This window comes from Mauremys mutica, chromosome 7 (assembly GCF_020497125.1).
Source record: "Mauremys mutica isolate MM-2020 ecotype Southern chromosome 7, ASM2049712v1, whole genome shotgun sequence".
Taxonomy (NCBI): domain Eukaryota; kingdom Metazoa; phylum Chordata; order Testudines; family Geoemydidae; genus Mauremys; species Mauremys mutica.
The window spans coordinates 100,487,425-100,505,541 of NC_059078.1; the positions used below are offsets into that span (position 1 = coordinate 100,487,425).

General features: G+C 42.6%; 1 pseudogene; it reads right to left on the reverse strand.

Moving 5' to 3' along the window:
- Positions 1-9,504: 9,504 nt before the first annotated feature.
- Positions 9,505-10,145, reverse strand: LOC123374530 (annotated as a pseudogene).
- Positions 10,146-18,117: the final 7,972 nt, after the last annotated feature.

The following is an 18,117-nucleotide window of genomic DNA, read 5'->3' on the forward strand; positions in this document are numbered from 1 at the left end:
CTGTATCTGATACAATTTATCTCACTTGACATTCTTGGGAAAATTATTTACAGCGCTGAAGGATTAAAGTTGTGCCATTACTTAAACTCTTCTATTGGGTAAAATAAGCAAATCACTAGCCTGTCCTTCCAAAAAATTTCTTCATCCTGTTTTTGCCTCTAAGTTGTCAGGCATGAGCCTGTGCATGTTGGGGAAAGAGGGAGAAACAACAGCACTCTGCTATTGGCATAAGAACATTCTTTCTTTTTTCTTACATAGAGCCCTTAACATGGGGGGGGGGGGGAGGGGCGGGTGTCTCAAACACCAGTTACATAACTGACCCATTTGTATCAAACTTGTCCAGCCTGTTTCTCTAGACTGAGATCTAGAAAAGATAAGTGCAAGAGGAACTTAGGGTAACTATAGCAGCTTTAGGAACAAGATCTTCCACACATGTAACCAAGTCTCTGTGAGCCAGCAGTGCAGTCTTATTCTTGAAATTCACTCAACTTTCTAAATGACCCAGCCTCCTGGCTGCTACATTAGGCCCTTTCAGCCAACCCCAGAAAGCCACTTTTGTTTTAAACTCTGCTCACCATGTTATGAAGCCTCCTGTCAAAAGTTTGAACTTTTTGTGCATTGCCATGAACGTGACCTTCCAGTGTGTTACAAATGACTAATAGTCCTTCAACTCTCTACTGCAGAACATAAGAATGGCCATAGTGGGTCAGACTTTAGGTCCATTTAGTGCAGTATCCTGTCTTCCAACAGTGGCCAATGCCAGGTGCCCCAGAGGGAATGAACAGAACAAGTAATCAGCAAGTGATACATTCCTGGTCACCCATTCCCAGCTTCTGGCAAAGAGAGGCTAGGGACACCATCCCGGCCCATACTGGCTAATAGCCATTGATGGAGGTATCCTCCATGAATGTATCTAGTTCTTTTTTGACCCCCATTATAGTCTTCACCTTCACAACATCCTCTGGCAAGAAGTTCCACAGGTTAGCTGTGCATTGTGTGGAAAAACATACTTCCTTTTCTTTGTTTTAAACCTGCTGCCTATTAACTTCATTTGGTGACCCTTAGTTCTTGTTATGAGAAGGAGTAAATAACACTTCCTTATTTACTTTCGCCACACCAGTTATAATTTTATAGATCTCTATCATATCCCCGGCCTTAGTCGTCTCTTTTCCAAGCTGAAAAGTCCCAGTCTTATTAATGTCTCCTCATATGGCAGCCCCAATTAGTTTTGTTGCCCTTTTCTGAACCTTTTCCAATTCCAACATATCTTTTTTTGAGATAGGGCTACCACATCTGCACGCAGTATTCAAGATGTGAGCGTACCAAGGATTTATATAGAGGCAATATGATATTTTCTCTCTTATCTATCCCTTTCTTAATGATTCCTAACATTCTGTTCGCTTTTTTGACTGCTGCTGCACATTGAGTGGATGTTTTCAGATAACTATCCACACTGACTCCAAGATCTCTTTCTTGAGTGGTAACAGATAATTTAGACCCCATCATTGGGATTATGTTTTCCAATGTGCTTTACTTTGCATTTATCGACAGTTAATTTCATCGGCCATTTTGTTGCCCACTCACCCAGTTTTGAGAGATCCTTTAGTAGCTCTTCACAGTCTGCCTGGGACTTAACTATCTTGAGTAGTTTTGTATCATCTGCAAATTTTTGCCACCTCACTCTTTACCCCTTTTTCCAGATCATTCATGTTAACTGTGTCTTTTCACCAATGAACCCAATACTTCAGTCCTTGCAAAGACATGCTCCCATTGCAGACAATCAGAGTTTTGCCTCCATTAGGGTTGCAGCACTGGTCTCCTTTATTGTTAACCACTTTCTGGATTTTTCTTACTGAGGCTTGGTCTACACTAGAAAATAAGATTGGTTTAACTACATCGGTCAGGGGTGTGAAAAATCCTCCTGAGTCCTTGTGTAGACAGTGTTAAGTCAATGGAAGAATTCTTCCATCAATCTAGTTTCTGCCTCTTGGGGAGGTGGATTACCTACACTGACGGAAGAATTCCTTCCATCGGCATTGGTAGTGTCTACACAGAAATGCTATAGCAGCACAACTGCAGTGGCATGGCTGTAACATTTTAAGCATAAACAAGCCCTTAGTTACTGGAGAAAGTGGAGATGAAGACAGAAATGGCAGCAGTCTACTGCAGAATAGCAATAAGCAGCAAGAGAGGGTTTGGGTGACTTACAGAGACGATCCTAGTAGATGAAAGACAGTCAAAAATTGGCCAATGCCAGCCATTTTACAAAATGATTAAGTAGGAACAAATGAATATACAATTTTATTAGGTATTTTACTTACCACACTCCACACCCTCGTGCATTATTCCCTGTAACAGTAACCAGCGGTGCTAGTGGATACTGACCTCTGTTATATTACAGGGCCATTGGCCTTAGTAATCCTGACCCAGATCAAGTAACTGAGACCAGGACATAAAGTTCCATGGTCTCTTAGCAGCAGTCCTGTGAGCCAGGTTGTTATTACATTCCCCTTCTGGTGTTTGTAGTTTAAACCAAGTATTGAAAATGGTTCTGCCAAAACACTGCTTCTGCACGTCCAAATTCACATCCAAGAAAAAAATAAAAAGAAAAAAAAACCTGCACATCCAGGGCACCAGAAAAGGGATCTCTCTTCTTCCTTCAGTAGCCAGACTATTAAATTAGATTTAAAGCAGGAAGGAGGGGAGGGAGAGAGAGAGAGAGAGAAGTTGAACACATAATGTTAATTATTCTTCTGTACCACTTTGCACTTAACAAAATACCATTGATCACATCACTACTAAGGCATCAATAAAAGCACACATTCAACCCTCCCTGTAGTTTTATGAAACAGATGTTTCTGCATATTAAATTATATCTTACTATTCAGCTGGGGCAACTTAGAAAAGGCCTCTCTTTTTAGTTTCGCTATCAACACAACCTGAATTAGAATTTCTTGGCAAATAAATCCCTACCAAATGACAGAGTAAGATTTAAGATCCCAAAGTTAAAAAAATTATTTTGTCTTCTGTGTGGCATGCCACAGCAATGCAGAGCCTGTACCTCATAGGCCGTCATAGATGATCCCTTATGGTCACAAATACTGAACCCGCTTTATGTGCATAGCAGAAAACAACCCTCCAAAACACAGCACAATAGGTTCTGTTGGTGAAGGGCAGCGTTCACTGATGATTTACTGGTGGGTGTTCAAGAAATATAACTTTTCTCTCCAGCCATCAGTTTCTTAGTTTTGAAGCTTTCCCAATGAATTCTGAATACCTGGCTTTTGGAAGATCAAAGTGGGCTCTCAGAGCAGGACAGCCCAGTTGGGAGCTGGCACAGTTAGCCCTGGGGTTTGAGAAGTGTGGTGCACTCTCGTGGTATAAATACTGGAAAACCCCAATGGTGCAGAGAGAGAGTGAATGAAGCCATGGTAGAAGGGTTATGGGTCCCGACATAGGTGGTGCCTGTGCTCCACCAATATTCAGAAACATGGTCCCGACTCCACCAATGTTTGGGCTTATATTTTCAGAGCCATCTTGTCCATAGTACAGACTGGGGCAATCACCCCAGGCCCCACACTTTGGGGGGGGGCCCACACTGCAGGGAGACATGGGGTCCAGGGCAGCTCTGCTCTGCCTCTTCCCGCCCCTGCTCTGCCCTCACCCCGCCTCTTCCCACCCCTGCTCCACCTCCTCCCTGCCCCCATTCCACCCCTTCCTCCAAGCCCCCGCTTCTGCCCTGCTTCTTTCCGGGTTCCACCCCCCTCCCTCAAACAATGCCAGGCGCTGGCGGGGAGCGGTGGGCTGAGGCCAGGTCACTCCCTGCTGCCAGTGCCAGGCCCCCCGCTAACCTACATGCTGCCCTGAACTCCACATCCCCCTGAAAACGCAGGGTTCGGGGTGGTTGTCCTGGTCCGTCCAATGGACGGGACGGCTCTGCTTGGACCCGTTCTGGGCACCACCAAAAATTATACAAACCTGGCACCCCTGGGTCCTGATCCTGGACTAGGGAAGACCTTCCAAAAGGGGTGGAGGAAACCAGAAACCTTTTGGCATCCAGGAGGCATGGGAACCTTTCCCATACCTACATGATTTTTCAAGAGGAGGAGGTTATAAGGTCACCAGGTTGCATACCAAGAACTTGCGCTGGGATAAAGAAGTACCAAGCTTGTACCTGGACAGAGTGGTTAGGTTATTATTTTGCCTAAATTGGATTGCCCATCTCTACCACTAACTTGACAGACTCTAATAGCAGAGCTAATCGAGGTAGAGAGCATTAAAGGTTTATCACAGTTTATAGCCCTTGACATATAACATAGTAGAAGTTATTTTTTGTATTGCATTGTTTATACTAATGAATCCTTGGACACTTCAGTGCCTCAAGGATCACTGGCACCTGCACTCAGTGTCTAAAATGCAGTTATGTGGTCACTTAATTTACCATTTTTTGGCAATTGCTAGATAATTGTGCTCCAGAATCGCAGCTTTCATTACAATCCCATGCCTCCTGGATGCCAAAAGCCCTAAATATCTGCTATCCCAGCTGTCAAAACCTACAGCTTTCCTTCGATAGCTTCTATACTGCACTTATGTAGTGTTGTACAACTGTTTGTTGCACACTGATCATTTGGGGGCAGAGTAAAATAAACTGAATTTAATAGCAAATGAATTAACTCAAGGGATAGTGTGCTGATTGTACTGGATAGAACTGGAGGTAGGAAAGAAAGTGGGAGGGTTGAGGAAGGATAATACTACATAGTTCCAGGATCCCTACTGCATAATTTAGGTCTAATGTGCCACTTAGGACCCAGGTCTTTGGCCATAGGGGACAATCCTGCAGTGGCAGGATGCTGGGCTAGATGAGTAAACAGGGCTTTTTCATATACAGCTTCTACATTTCTATGTACTACAAGTAGGTTGTGAGATACATTTATAGGCTACCTGTAGGTGTGCTAGGGTTAGGGCAGGGGTCGGCAATCGGTGGCTCGCGGCTCGCCAGGGTAAGCACCCTGGCGGGCCGGCCCAGTTTGTTTATCTGCCGCGTCGGCAAGTTCGGCCGATCGCGGCTCCCACTGGCCGCGGATCACGGTCCCAGGCCAATGCAGGAGGCAGGAAGCGGCGCGAGCCGAGGGATGTTCTGGCCGCAGCTTCCTGCCTCCCGCATTGGCCTGGGACCGCGAACCGCGGCCAGTGGGAGCTGCGATCGGCTGAACTTGCCGACTCAGCAGATAAACAATCCGGGCCGGCCCGCCAGGGTGCTTACCCTGGCGAGCCGCGAGCCACCGGTTGCCGACCCCTGGGTTAGGGAGTGCCTCTTGATCTGGCAGAAGTCAATGACAAAACTCTTTATGCTATCAATGGGAGAAAGAGGAGGCACTAAGTGCTGTGCTGCAGACAAGTTGCTATGTTGATAATTGTGCATAGGAAAACTGGAAGCTTGACATGGGAGTAGAATTTTTATTGTATCTGTTTAATTAAACAGGCAAAAGAGAAGAATTGGAAGTCAAGTAAAGAGAAGCTGTAAATGATGGTGAGAATCACCCTGGGAAGATTTACTGTTCTCTGTGTAGACAGTGAAACAAGAAATGTTGTTTTGGTAGAGAATGAATTGGCCAAATCTGGCCATCCTTATTCAGGCTTCTCTTCTTATTATTCAGAGAGTTTTGCCAGGGCTAGAATTAGAATAAGTACTAAGGCTACTCTATGCCACTGGAGTGGAATAAAGCAGCCTTAGCAGGGACCAAGATCCAGCCCTAAGAAACTATTAATTAAAATGGCTATTATTATATATTTACTATGCATGAGAATCAGAATTGTTTGAATTATACTACAGAGTAAATATTCTATGCTTTAGAAATTCCAAAACAGTTATCAGCTGTCATGTAGTTGTAAAACCAATTTTCCTTTTTTTTTTTTGCATAAAGAGACATTTTAAAAGAACCTCATGGAACAACAAAGCACACTAAACCAAATAAAAACTAGGTTAAAATAATGTTTATAATCTCCCAATACTTCCCAAAGCAAAAATAGTCAAAGATTTGTTTAAAAATCCATGCTGACTTTTTAGATTTATTTAGATTTTGACTAGGCAGATTCATGCTGTGTTGAAAGAATGATCATTACTGCTGCTTGGATCCCAATAACAGTGCATGTACATTTGTGGTTGTTTGTGCTTGGTGTCACTCCAAATAGTCCATAATCTGTATCCATTCTTATGAGAATCTTACCATCAAAAGAGAACCTTGATAAAGAAACCAGAAAAAATCATGTGACACTGTCATTTACTCAAACTGATTTATTTTGTTTAAGTACCAGCTCATGTACTGTCTTGGCCAGGGTTAAGGATTGAGCATCGGCACAGATTTTATCCTTAACTTTAACTTTCCACAAAAGTTTGTCAAAATACTACTGTTTTCACTGAGAAGAAACTTCCAACTCTGAAATATTAACCGGACAAATATGATTGTAGGTTAGGTAACACTGCAGGGATTCCCATTACGATCACAGCAGCTAAAACATTATTTTCCCTCCAAAAAAATCTTGCAGGGTATGTTTGCAAAGTCTGCAAATTGCTGTGGAAAGTTCCTTTACAGTGAAATGACTGCTCTGCAGAACCTTGAAGAACTGTAAACAAGTCAGTCTTTAGCTGACATCTGAGTTCAGTTATAAAATTTGCATTATACCATCCCTAGTGAGCTTTCAGTTTTTACACTGGTAATGTAGGTTGATATTTACTGAAAAAATAAAACTAAAAGCTGCTGACTAAACAAATAGGCTGGACAACCATGTCCCTCTGTCCTGGCAGCTCGGATGCAATGAGCGTTTGTCAGCAAAGATAGCATTTATAGGTATTTCAAAGTCTTGTGAAAGACAAGATAGATCTCAAATGGTCATAAATGGCTTTGCCTTAGGGAAATGTATCCTTTTGCTTTTATAGGGTGTATTTTTCACATGCCATTCAGCATATGCTCATGTGTGATGTTTATCCAACATGAAGTGTTTTTGTTATTTATATTTCATAATTTTTCAGGCCAGCATTTACTTTCCTTCCCCAGAGCCTTGGCTGAGCTGCTTGTTTGACTGCCTTAGAGCCCAAATCTGATTCCTAAGCTGAATGTTTTTTCTCACTGCTCCAATAAAGGACTTTAGCTTCAGAGTCGTGACTAGCATGGGGCTGGATATATACCCACCTTACATCTAGACTCTCAGTGATGATGACATGCTGACTCATCTATGAATGATCAAAGTACAAACTCATCATAACACACAGAACATAACTCAAAAATAACCTTCTCAATCCACAGCCCATCTCCCTGCCATGCCTTAATCACTGGCAACCTTAGGAAAAATGTGTCATGTTACTAGCTTTTCAAAATTAGGGTCTGATTCATAGTCAGGAAAGTACTTAAGCATGTGTTTAACTTTAAGCATGTGCTGAAATCTAACTGAAGTTACTTTTGTGGCATTTGAAGGGGCTTTAAGTGCTTTCCTGAATAGGGGATGGATTTAAGAACCTGTTCAGTGTATTCCTGATTTGGGTTTATGGGATTAAAAAGGCTGGCAATATTTTGTTCAACAGACAGATCTGGCTTTGGTTCTTAATTATTAAAATCTGCTATGTTGACTTACTTCTAGTCATGACACTAAAAGAAGAGGCAGAGAAACCTCATTTGTACTGTTTTGCCTTTGACTTTAGCATAGTTTAAATCTGTTTTGGAAATTACTTTGCACAGGGGAAAGGCTTGCTTTCATTTTAGCTCCATTTGAAGGGGCACAATACTTTTGACTCCGGTAAATCAGGTGCCAGGTCTTGCCAAGTTTGTAGGCATCAGCTGAGCTGACAAATTCATAGCTGGAAACCAGACCAGCTCACCTATATGCTGATATTGTTCAAAATAGGTGTTAGATTTGTAAGGATGTGTTTAATGCTTAAACTCTATAAACTGCTTGCAAGTTGCTGCATGCATTAACCTCACTTGTAAAGTCTATATTACATGTTAGAAGGTAAAATATGAGTTTGTTTTATAATTGTAAAAATGCCTGCTCTGAACTCATGAAGTCAGACAGGAAGGGTGGCTCCCCCTTGCCTACCCGGGAGGACTATCAACATTAAGTGGGCCATCATAGGACAACAGCTTTGTTAATTGCACCATCCACCCATGGGGAAAACATGCTGAAGGCTTTGTCCCATTAGTTTGAATGCTGGAAGAGGGAAATGAAAATAGCTAACAAAGATTTTTCATCTCATTTTTTGGATTCTTACAAGGGCTAGAGCTAAGAAACAAAAAGCAGAGATATCCAGGGTCGACCTGGATTAAGCCCTAAAAAGACATTCAGTGCAGACAGATCACTCCATTTCTGTCAACTTTTGAATCACAGACTGAACCTCATTTGTGTATATATACTTGCTTGCTATAACCTGTAAATAACCCTTATTTCCCCCCCATTAATAAACCCTTAGTTAATTTATTACAGGATTGGCTACAACCATTATCTTCGGAGTGAGATCTAAGGTACAAATTAATCTGGTCTCTTGGGCCTAGAAGCAACCTGAACATTTTGTGATTTTTTTATATAAGTGACCATTTATTCCTAAATCCAGCTTGCCTGGGTGGAAAGATAGATTGGAGTGCCCAAGGGAACTGCCTGTGACAGGGCCGCCCAGAGGATTCCGGGGGCCTGGGGTCTTCAGCGGCAGGGGGACCCCACTTCGGTGGTAATTCGGCAGCGGGGGGTTCTTCCGCTCCGGGACCCGCCGCCGAAGTGCCCTGAAGACCCGCGGCGGGCCGCCCCTCCCCGCCGAAGTGCAGTCAGGTCTTCAGGGCACTCCGGCGACGGGTCCCGGAGCGGAAGGACACCCCGCTGCCGAATTACCGCTGAAGACCCGGCTGCACTTCAGCGGCGGGTCCCGCTTCGGTGGTAATTTGGCGGCGGGGGGGGTCCTTCTGCCCTGGAGCGGAAGGACCCCCCGCCGGCAAAGACCGGGAGCGGAAGAAGCTCCGGGGGCCCCGCGAGAGTTTTCTGGGGCCCCCGGTGAGTGAAGGACCCCGCTCCAGGGGCCCCAAAAAACTCTCGTGGGGGCCCCTGCGGGGCCTGGGGCAAATTGCCCCACTTGCCCCTCCCTCTGGGCGACCCTGGCCTGTGACTCCTTGTGACTTACAGTGATGTAAGCGTTCACATTTGTTACTGATTGGTGAAATCTAATTATAGAACATACCACCAATTTCGGGTATCTGCCCTGCTTTTGACAGTCAGCCCTGAGGCTGGAACTCTCTGTCATGAGCCACTTCTGGAAGCATGACAGCACTCTTTCATCCAGACAGCAACTTCTCAGAGACTTGACCTGGGGCTCTGTTGGATTTATTCTATCAAAACATAGGTACTCATGCAAGGGTCTGAACGTTTCCTCTGTTCCTCAGTTCCCATTGAATTCAATGAGCCGCTGTCCTTTTTTTTTTTTTAAGTTGTGAAAAACTGATCTTTATTTTCCAGAAACAGACAAACTTATTCTCTTATTTCTCCATCTTCTTCTCCTACTCCTCTGATGTACAGCAGTGGTTCTCAAAGCCTGTCCGCCGCTTGTTCAAGGAAAGCCCCTGGCGGACTGGGCTGGTTTGTTTACCTGCCGTGTCCGCAGGTTCAGCCGATCGTGCCTCCCACTGGCCGCAGTTCGCCGCTCCAGGCCAACGGGGGCTGCAGGAAGGGCGGCCAGCACATCCCTCGGCCTGGGCCACTTCCTGCAGCCCCCATTGCCCCCATTGCCTGGAGTGGCAAACTGTGGCCAGTGGGAGCCGCAATCGGCCAAACCTGTGGACGTGGCAGGTAAACAAACCAGCCCAGTCCGCCAGGGGTTTTCCCTGAACAAGCAGCAGACCAGCTTTGAGAACCACTGATGTACTGGAGGTTGTTACATCTTATCAAAACTTCACCAAGGTGTCCTGACAATGCACCATCTATGTATTCTTCTGTGTTTGCAAACTACATGTTCATGTAGCTGTCAACAGACACCAGGTAGCCATTGCATTGTACTCCATCCCCGATTTCGGCTTCACCATCACCAGCTTTTCTGTCAGACTTTTCAGGAAGGGCTTGGGTTCAGGGGCAAGGAAGCAGTAAAAACAAAAATTATTCGCCAGGCCGCACATGTGCCTGCCGGAGTCTAAAGTATAAGAGAAAGGCAGGAAGTGACACCTGCCATTATTTCCCTTTACTGAGAAGGTCGGCAGCCAGTATTGTCTTCAGAATTGGATTTTGAGAACCCTTTCTGAGTTCCCAAAGGCACTAACAAAACAAATCTAATGGAGTCTAGTTCTTGTTTCCGAAATTACTTACCAGATTTTGCTGCATTTCAAGCATTAACTGGTGCTCATTGTGTAACAGGAAACTGTAGTCCAACTGTACCTACGGCAGGACTGGTGTGTGTGTGTGGATTGTGGTACAGTTACTGAAATGTTAGGAATTATATTATTAGATTTCTAAAGTCTCTGTTGTTCCACAGAAATAAAGCAATCCATTCTTCTTCCTATCTCAGAGCCTTGGAAAATTCCATTAAATGCACCTTTCAGCTGACAGCAGTGAATACCAATCACTTCTCAACAATCCCTTGAAATAGAAATTGATGGTGGTGATGAAGAAATCTTCTAATAAATGAGTCCCTTTTACATTAACTTCAGCAATTCTCAGTTGCAAAGAACTCACTTTTGTACCAAAAAGACCAAATGAGCCCTTCACATTCATATGACAGTTTCTGTAATTTCAAACAATGTGGTAGGGTATAATCTCTTAAATACAGAGTGTAGTTTAAATAAGTTTGAAAAGACTCACTTTAATACATAATTTCTTATTGAGTAGAAAGCTGAGACATTGCCTGGTAATTGGGATAATGCTGAATGCACTTGGTAACTTTCCTAGGATAACAGTATTCTGATAGTACAGAAGAGCTGAGCATAGAAGTTATTTTTCTTTCTCAAGCTGCTCACCCAGTAGATTGAAGCCTGGTTTCCACAGAAAAGTTCTATTGGCTGAGCTACATTGGTCAAGGATGTGAAAAAAATATACCCCTGACCAACGTAGTTATGCCAACATGACCCCCAGTGTGGACACAGCTACAGAACAGGGCTTCCATCAACTTAACTACACCGACAGAAAATAGCTATGTCAACGCAACTACACCACTATAGTCTCTGTATTTAGAAGCACTCTGATTACTTTTATTTCTGTAATGTTTTTAAGTTCAGCATCCACATGGATGTTTTTATTGTATTATTAAATCGCATATTTAACATCAGTCTGTAGAAAAATCACATGTCCGGACAATGTGTCCAATATTCATTAGAATTAAATGGAAAATTAGATAGACTATATGACCTCTTTAATAACAGAGTGGCATCAAAATGTCTCATTGACAGACACTTCTATGAGGCCTATTACACTATTGAATTTTGCCTCTGTTTTTTCCATCATTTACAAAAACAAAACAAAAACGAAGCAAGGTGACCTTTCATCACATAGACTGCAAAGAAGCTTAGGAGTGGCTTTGGGCACTGATATCAGCTGCACCTCAATTTAGTAATCTTATTGTCTCTCTCTGAAATAGGTCATCTGAAAGCCAATTCCTCACTCTTGCCTGAAGGGTATTGCTGTTGGTATTACGTACCAGATATTTCTGTACAAAATGACTAAAATGGAACTCTTAACTCAGCATTGTGAGAATAGATTCAGATTAACAGAAATAAAATCAATGTTTTTGCAAATGCCATAAAATGCATCATTATATTGGATGCATTAATATAGTATCTGCCTTATACTGCAGGTCCATGCAGTGGCAATGTGTGGTCTTTGCAAAAACAAGAACAAATTTTAAATTACTCAGCAACCCTCAAATTGTAGCATTTGTTTTGCTACTTAATAACCATGTTACCTATTTTATGAAAATTCGTGTGTACAAATGGTCATGTCATTATATGCAGCTGTTAAAGACCTAGAGATCAAACAATGTGCTATTAACATGCAAATATGTTCTGTTCATAGTTAAATATTTGTACTCTTTTTGCCACATTTTAATCCCTTTTGATGCCAACTGTAACAGCTAAAATAGAACATTAACAAATGTTGTGATGCAGGGGCACAGATAGTTGCAATTCAGAGTGTCAAAATGTTTCATTTTCCCCCTAATGAATGGCAAATTGTGGGAGAAAATAGATCTTGTCAATAATACCCATAATCCCAGGTGTGAAAATGGTATTGGTTAGCTAACGAAGAATTATTTCAGATGAACATTCATAAAATGTTAGTTTGATGGAGGTCACATACATAAATAAAAGATCTGTGAGGTAATATCTTTGACTTGACCACGAGGTTGGCATATTGGGAAGCCATCTGAGTACCCATGGCTATTCCAATGGTTTGAACAAAGTGTTTATTGTTGGTGGGGTGAATATATGCATGTTGTGCATTGTCTTATAGATATTCAAGGCAGGCGGTGATGCTGTTATTGTGAGGGGTGTTCGTATACAGGGAAGTGACATCCATAATCGCAACATCTCTCACAATGATGGCATTGTCACCTGGCTCAAATATCTACAAGAAAATGGACAACACTCAGCCATCCACCCCAAACACATCTCCAAACTCATCCATTTCATTCTCACCTACAACAAATGTTTTGTTCAAACCATAGCAACAGCCATGGGTGCTAGTATGGCCTATGTCTTCATAAGCCACCATGAGGAAGAATTTCTGGATAAATGCATCATTCAACCAATGATATAGCAGAGATACATCAAAGATATTTTCATCATGTGGACAGATGACCGTGTCAAACAAACTCACCACTTATCCATTAAACTCTTTCTAGAACACTCTCACACTAGGATCAATTTCTGGGACACAGTGATCAGCTTCAGTGATGGAAGCCTACAGACAACTACATACAAGAAACTGCCTGGATCACCACCCTTCCACTGCCACTGCCCCCTTCTCCCCCTTGCTACACCTTTCAAGATCCTTGGGTACTAAACATGCCTATCACAATATGTAATGTACCTCATCCAGTGTGCTAAATGCCCTAACAACAACTATGTAGGTGAAATGAGACAATTGCTAATCTCTCAAATGAACGCACACAAAAAATGATAAAAGACAAAACACTATATCACCGCCAGTAGGTGAACACTTTTCACAAAACAATCACTCTATTTCTGACCTGTCAGTCCTCATCCTCAAAGGAAACCTGCACAATAGCTTCAAAAGATGAGTCTGGGAGCTTAAATTCATAACTTTGCTAGACACTAAAAATCACGAACTGCATAAAGACAATGGGTTTATGGCTTATTACACCAATCTACACCCACTCATCATCCCCCTACCCCCACTTTTCTCCCCTTTCCCCCACTGCAATTGGAGGTGTTAACTGGCCACCAGTGGTTTCCCCAGGAATTGAAATTAGGGGGGGTGTTCGAATTTACAGGGGGGGTGTCAGGACCAATGAGATATATAAAAAAGATATGAATAAAGTAAATGTTTTGTTAGGATTATGCAAATTTAACATAAGAATAATGCAAGTTACACCAAAACACATAACAGGTCTAGATTTCTAAAAAAATATACATTTTTAAAAAAAGTATTTAATTTAAATTGACTTTTGAAAAGTAAGCCATCATGGGGGTAAGAGGAAAGTCCTCTCATGGATCAGTAACTGGTTAAAAGATGGGAAATAAAGGGTAGGAATAAATTATCAGTTTTCAGAATGGAGAGAGATAAATAGTGGTATCCCTGAGGGGTCGGTACTGGGACCAGTGCTGTTCAACATATTCATAAACGATCTGGAAAAATGGGTAAACAGAGAGGTGGCAAAATTTGCAGATGATACAAAACTATTCAAGATAGGTAAGTCCCAGGCAGACTGCGAAGAATTACAAAGGGATCTCATAAAACTGGGTGACTGGGCAACAAAAATGGCAGATGAAATTTAATGTTGATAAATGCAAAGTAACGCACATTGGAAAGCAATCTCAACTATACATACAAAATGATGGCATCTGAATTAGCTGTTAACACTCAAGGAAGAGATCTTGGAGTCATTGTGGATAGTTCTCTGAAAACATCCACTCAATGTGCAGCAGCAGTCAGTGATTCCCAACATTCTGTTTGCTTTTTTAAAAAGAACAGGAGGACTTGTGGCACCTTAGAGACTAACAAATGTATTTGAGCATAAGCTTTCGTGGGCTACAGTCCACTTCATCGGATGTAGCCCACGAAAGCTTATGTTCTTTTTGCAGATACAGACTAACACGGCTGCTACTGTGAAACCTTTGCTTTTTAAAGAAAGGGATAGATAATAAGACAGAAAATATCATATTGCCTCTATATAAATCCATGGCACATGTACACCTTGAATACTGTATGCAGATCTGGTTACCCCATCCCAAAAAAGACATACTGGAAATGCAAAAAGTACAGAGATGGGCAACTAAAATGATGAGGGGTATGAAACAGGAGGAGAGATTAAAGTGACTGGGAATTTTCAGCTTAGAAAAGAGACGACTAAGGGGGATATGCTAAAGGTCTATAAAATCTTGACTGATGTGAAGAAAGTGAATAAAGTAAATGTTTTGTTAGGATAATGCAAATTTAACATAAGGAAAATGCAAGTTACACCAAAACACACAACAGATCTAGATTTCTAAAAAAAATATAATTAAAAAAAATGTATTTAATTTAAATTGACTTTTGAAAAGTAAGCGATCATGGGGTAAGAGGGAAGATCCTCTTATGGATCAGTAACTGGTTAAAAGATGGGAAACAAAGGGTAGGAATAAATTATCAGTTTTCAGAATGGAGAGAGATAAATAGTGGTATCCTTGAGGGGTCAGTACTGGGACCAGTCCTATTCAACATATTCATCTGGAAAAATGGGTAAACAGTGAGTGGCAAAATTTGCAGATGATACAAAACTATTCAAGATAGTTAAGTCCCAGGCAGACTGTGAAGAGCTACAAAGGGATCTCACAAAACTGGGTGACTGGGCAACAAAATGGCAAATTAAATTCAATGTTGATAAATGCAAAGTAACGCACATTGGAAAGCAATCTCAACTATACATACAAAATGATGGCATCTGAATTAGCTGTTAATACTCAAGGAAGAGATCTTGGAGTCATTGTGGATAGTTCTCTGAAAACATCCACTCCATGTGCAGCAACAGTCACAAAAGCAAACAATGTTGGGAATCATTAAGAAAGGGATAGATAATAAGACAGAAAACATCATATTGCCTCTATATAAATCCATGGTACGTGCACACCTTGAATAGTGTGTGTAGATCTGGTCACCCATCCTAAAAAATATATATTGGAATTGGAAAAGGTACAGAGATGGGCACCTAAAATGATGAGGGGTATGAAACAGGAGGAGCGATTAAAGTGACTGGGAATTTTCAACTTAGAAAAGAGATGACTAATGGGGATATGATAGAGGTCTACAAAATCTTGACTGGTGCAAAGAAAGTGAATAAGGAAATTTTATTTAATCCTTCAAATAACACAAGAACTAGCAGTCACCCAATGAAATTAATAGGCAGCAGATTTTAAAAAAACAAAAGGAAGTATTTCTTCACGAAATATAAAGTCAACCCAGGGAACTCTTTGCCAGGGGATGCTGTGAAGACTAAAACTATAACAGGATTTTAAAAAGAACTAGATAAATTCCTGGAGAACAGGTCCATCTGTGGCTATTAGCCAGGATGAGGGGGATGCAACGCCATGCTCTGAGTGTCCCTAGCCTGTTTGCCAGAAGTTGGGAATGGGCAACAGGGGATGGATCACTTGATTCCCTGTTCTATTCATTCCCTCTGAAGCACCTGGCCTTGACCACTGTTGTAAGACAGGGTACTGGGCTATATGGACCATGGGTCTGACCCAGTATGACCATTCTTATGTAAAAATTAATTATAATAAAAATGTTTAGTACAGAAACTCCCCAACATAATGACCTCCCAAGATAGCAACAATGTGAGATAACAACCTTGGCAAATACTGCATTTTAAAAACCTTGGCCTACTGGGAAACATATTTATGTAAGTTTCCATTCCCAGTCACAAATCTAGCATTCTGGAGCAAAGTGACTAAAATATAGTCCAACAAACAAATGTTTATTTAACATGCCCCTGACTTTTCCCTCCACTGCACTCCACTCACCGGTGTTGTCCTTGGTCAGTGGAGACTCAGAGTTCAGAGGTGCTTTCACGTGAGTACACCTTCCAGGTGGGGGACAAAAAGGCACAGTTTGCTCTGGCCACGGCTGTTCGTTGTGTCACCATTCACTCCACCACTCTGTTGCCAATGGCCCTGCACAGTCACCTTCTGCTGTCACCTACCACTGTGACCTCTGTGAGTTGGTCTCTTGAGGTTCCACCAGCTCTCAGTGATTTCAGTGTGGGAACCTCGCTGCTAGTGCAGGCTGGGCCGTCTCTTCCACAGAAACACTGTACCCACAGGAACACTATCCCCACAACAGGACTAAGCACTTAGACCTGATTGTCAGTGATTTCAGCTGCAGTGGTCACTTAACAGAACAAAAGACTATCTATTGGAGCCTAATCAGCTCTGTCTTTAAACAGTGGAGAGGGACAGGTCCCCACCCTCTCTCTTGATGCCTTCAAATCATCACAGGCTAAGTACAGTTCTACTGCCCTTTACTCATACAATAAGAACAACATTTCATCCCCTCTTCCCCCCACATTCAAGTGGTTTGTAACCCAACCCCAGCCAAAATCTATCACTTGGACAACACAGCTCTGTTTGCTGGATACCTAGGTAGATTAGGTGTGAAAGTAAATATAATCTGGCCCTGAAGCCTTAGCTGTCAGGGAGAACTCATTTAGACTTTGCTTACAAATCATCATTTGAAATTATTAGGCTGGCCAACATCACCGAAATGAATGCACTGACATCATAAAAAACAGCTGTATAAGGAAGCAAGGAAGCTAGTCTGTTCATACTTTCCAAATCTATTATACTTTTTCAGATACACATATTTTATCATACACTGTATAAGCTTTTAAAGTGTGTATTAATGTTTCAGTTTAAATTCAGATTTCCAAACAGTCACTAAATTGGTATGTAACTAGCTCACAAAACTGGGGGGGGGGTGTTGGGAAAATTCACGGGGGGTGTAGGGAAATCACTGCTGGCCACTTCATCTTGAATGGTCTCCTGTGTTATACTAAAAAATCTGTTCCACCTTGTGTTTAGTTGTGACACAGAGTACATTTCCCAGACCAGAAGAGTGCTGTGTAAGCTCGAAAGCTGGTCTCTCTCCCCAACAGAAGTTGGTCCAATAAAAGATTATTACCTCACCTACCTTGTCTCTCTAGTATCCTAGGACCAACAACCCTGTCTCTCTAATATCCTAGCCACAACAACCTTGCATACAACACCCCTCCCTGTGGGAATAGAATGTGAGATGCTGAGATTGTTTAGGCTTCTGGGCTGGGAACTGTGTGTGAAGGGCTGGCCTTGGACTCATTCTCATTGGCCAGCTAATTGTAAATAGGATGATAAGTCAGACAGGTGTGTAGGATGATAATTACCCTATGGGTTACAGCTGTGGCTGTGTGGGTTTGATTAATTAGTTAGTAATTGTGATTGCTTACCATATGGTATATAAGAGCATGCTGGGAATGAATAAACGCATATGCATACACACACACGCTCTCTCTCTCTGCTTGGGCTCTGTTCCTGCGCGAGTGCGATGCAACAAATGGTGGAGAAGCTGCGGGCCATAGTATCGCTGGCCTGAAAAAAAAAAAAAAAAAAAAAAGCGTCCGAGATCCCCCGCCGCAGGAGGGGGAGAGAGGCGGAGGAGCCGCGCTCCGGAAAACTTCCCGGCGCTGTGAAGACGCAGCGGGCAGGGGGCTGAGCGGGGGGGGGGGAGAGGGGCTCGGGTCCCACCTGGCCCCTGTTCCTGAGCCAGCGCTGATGCCTTGCGGTATCGTCCCTGCCAGGCGCTTGTCACAGGCGCTGGAGCGGCGTTCCCAGGGCGGCGGAGTCTAACAGGGCTCTGGTGTCACCTGCAACAAAAACAAAACGCCTTTGCAAGGGCTTTTCTGAAAGCTCC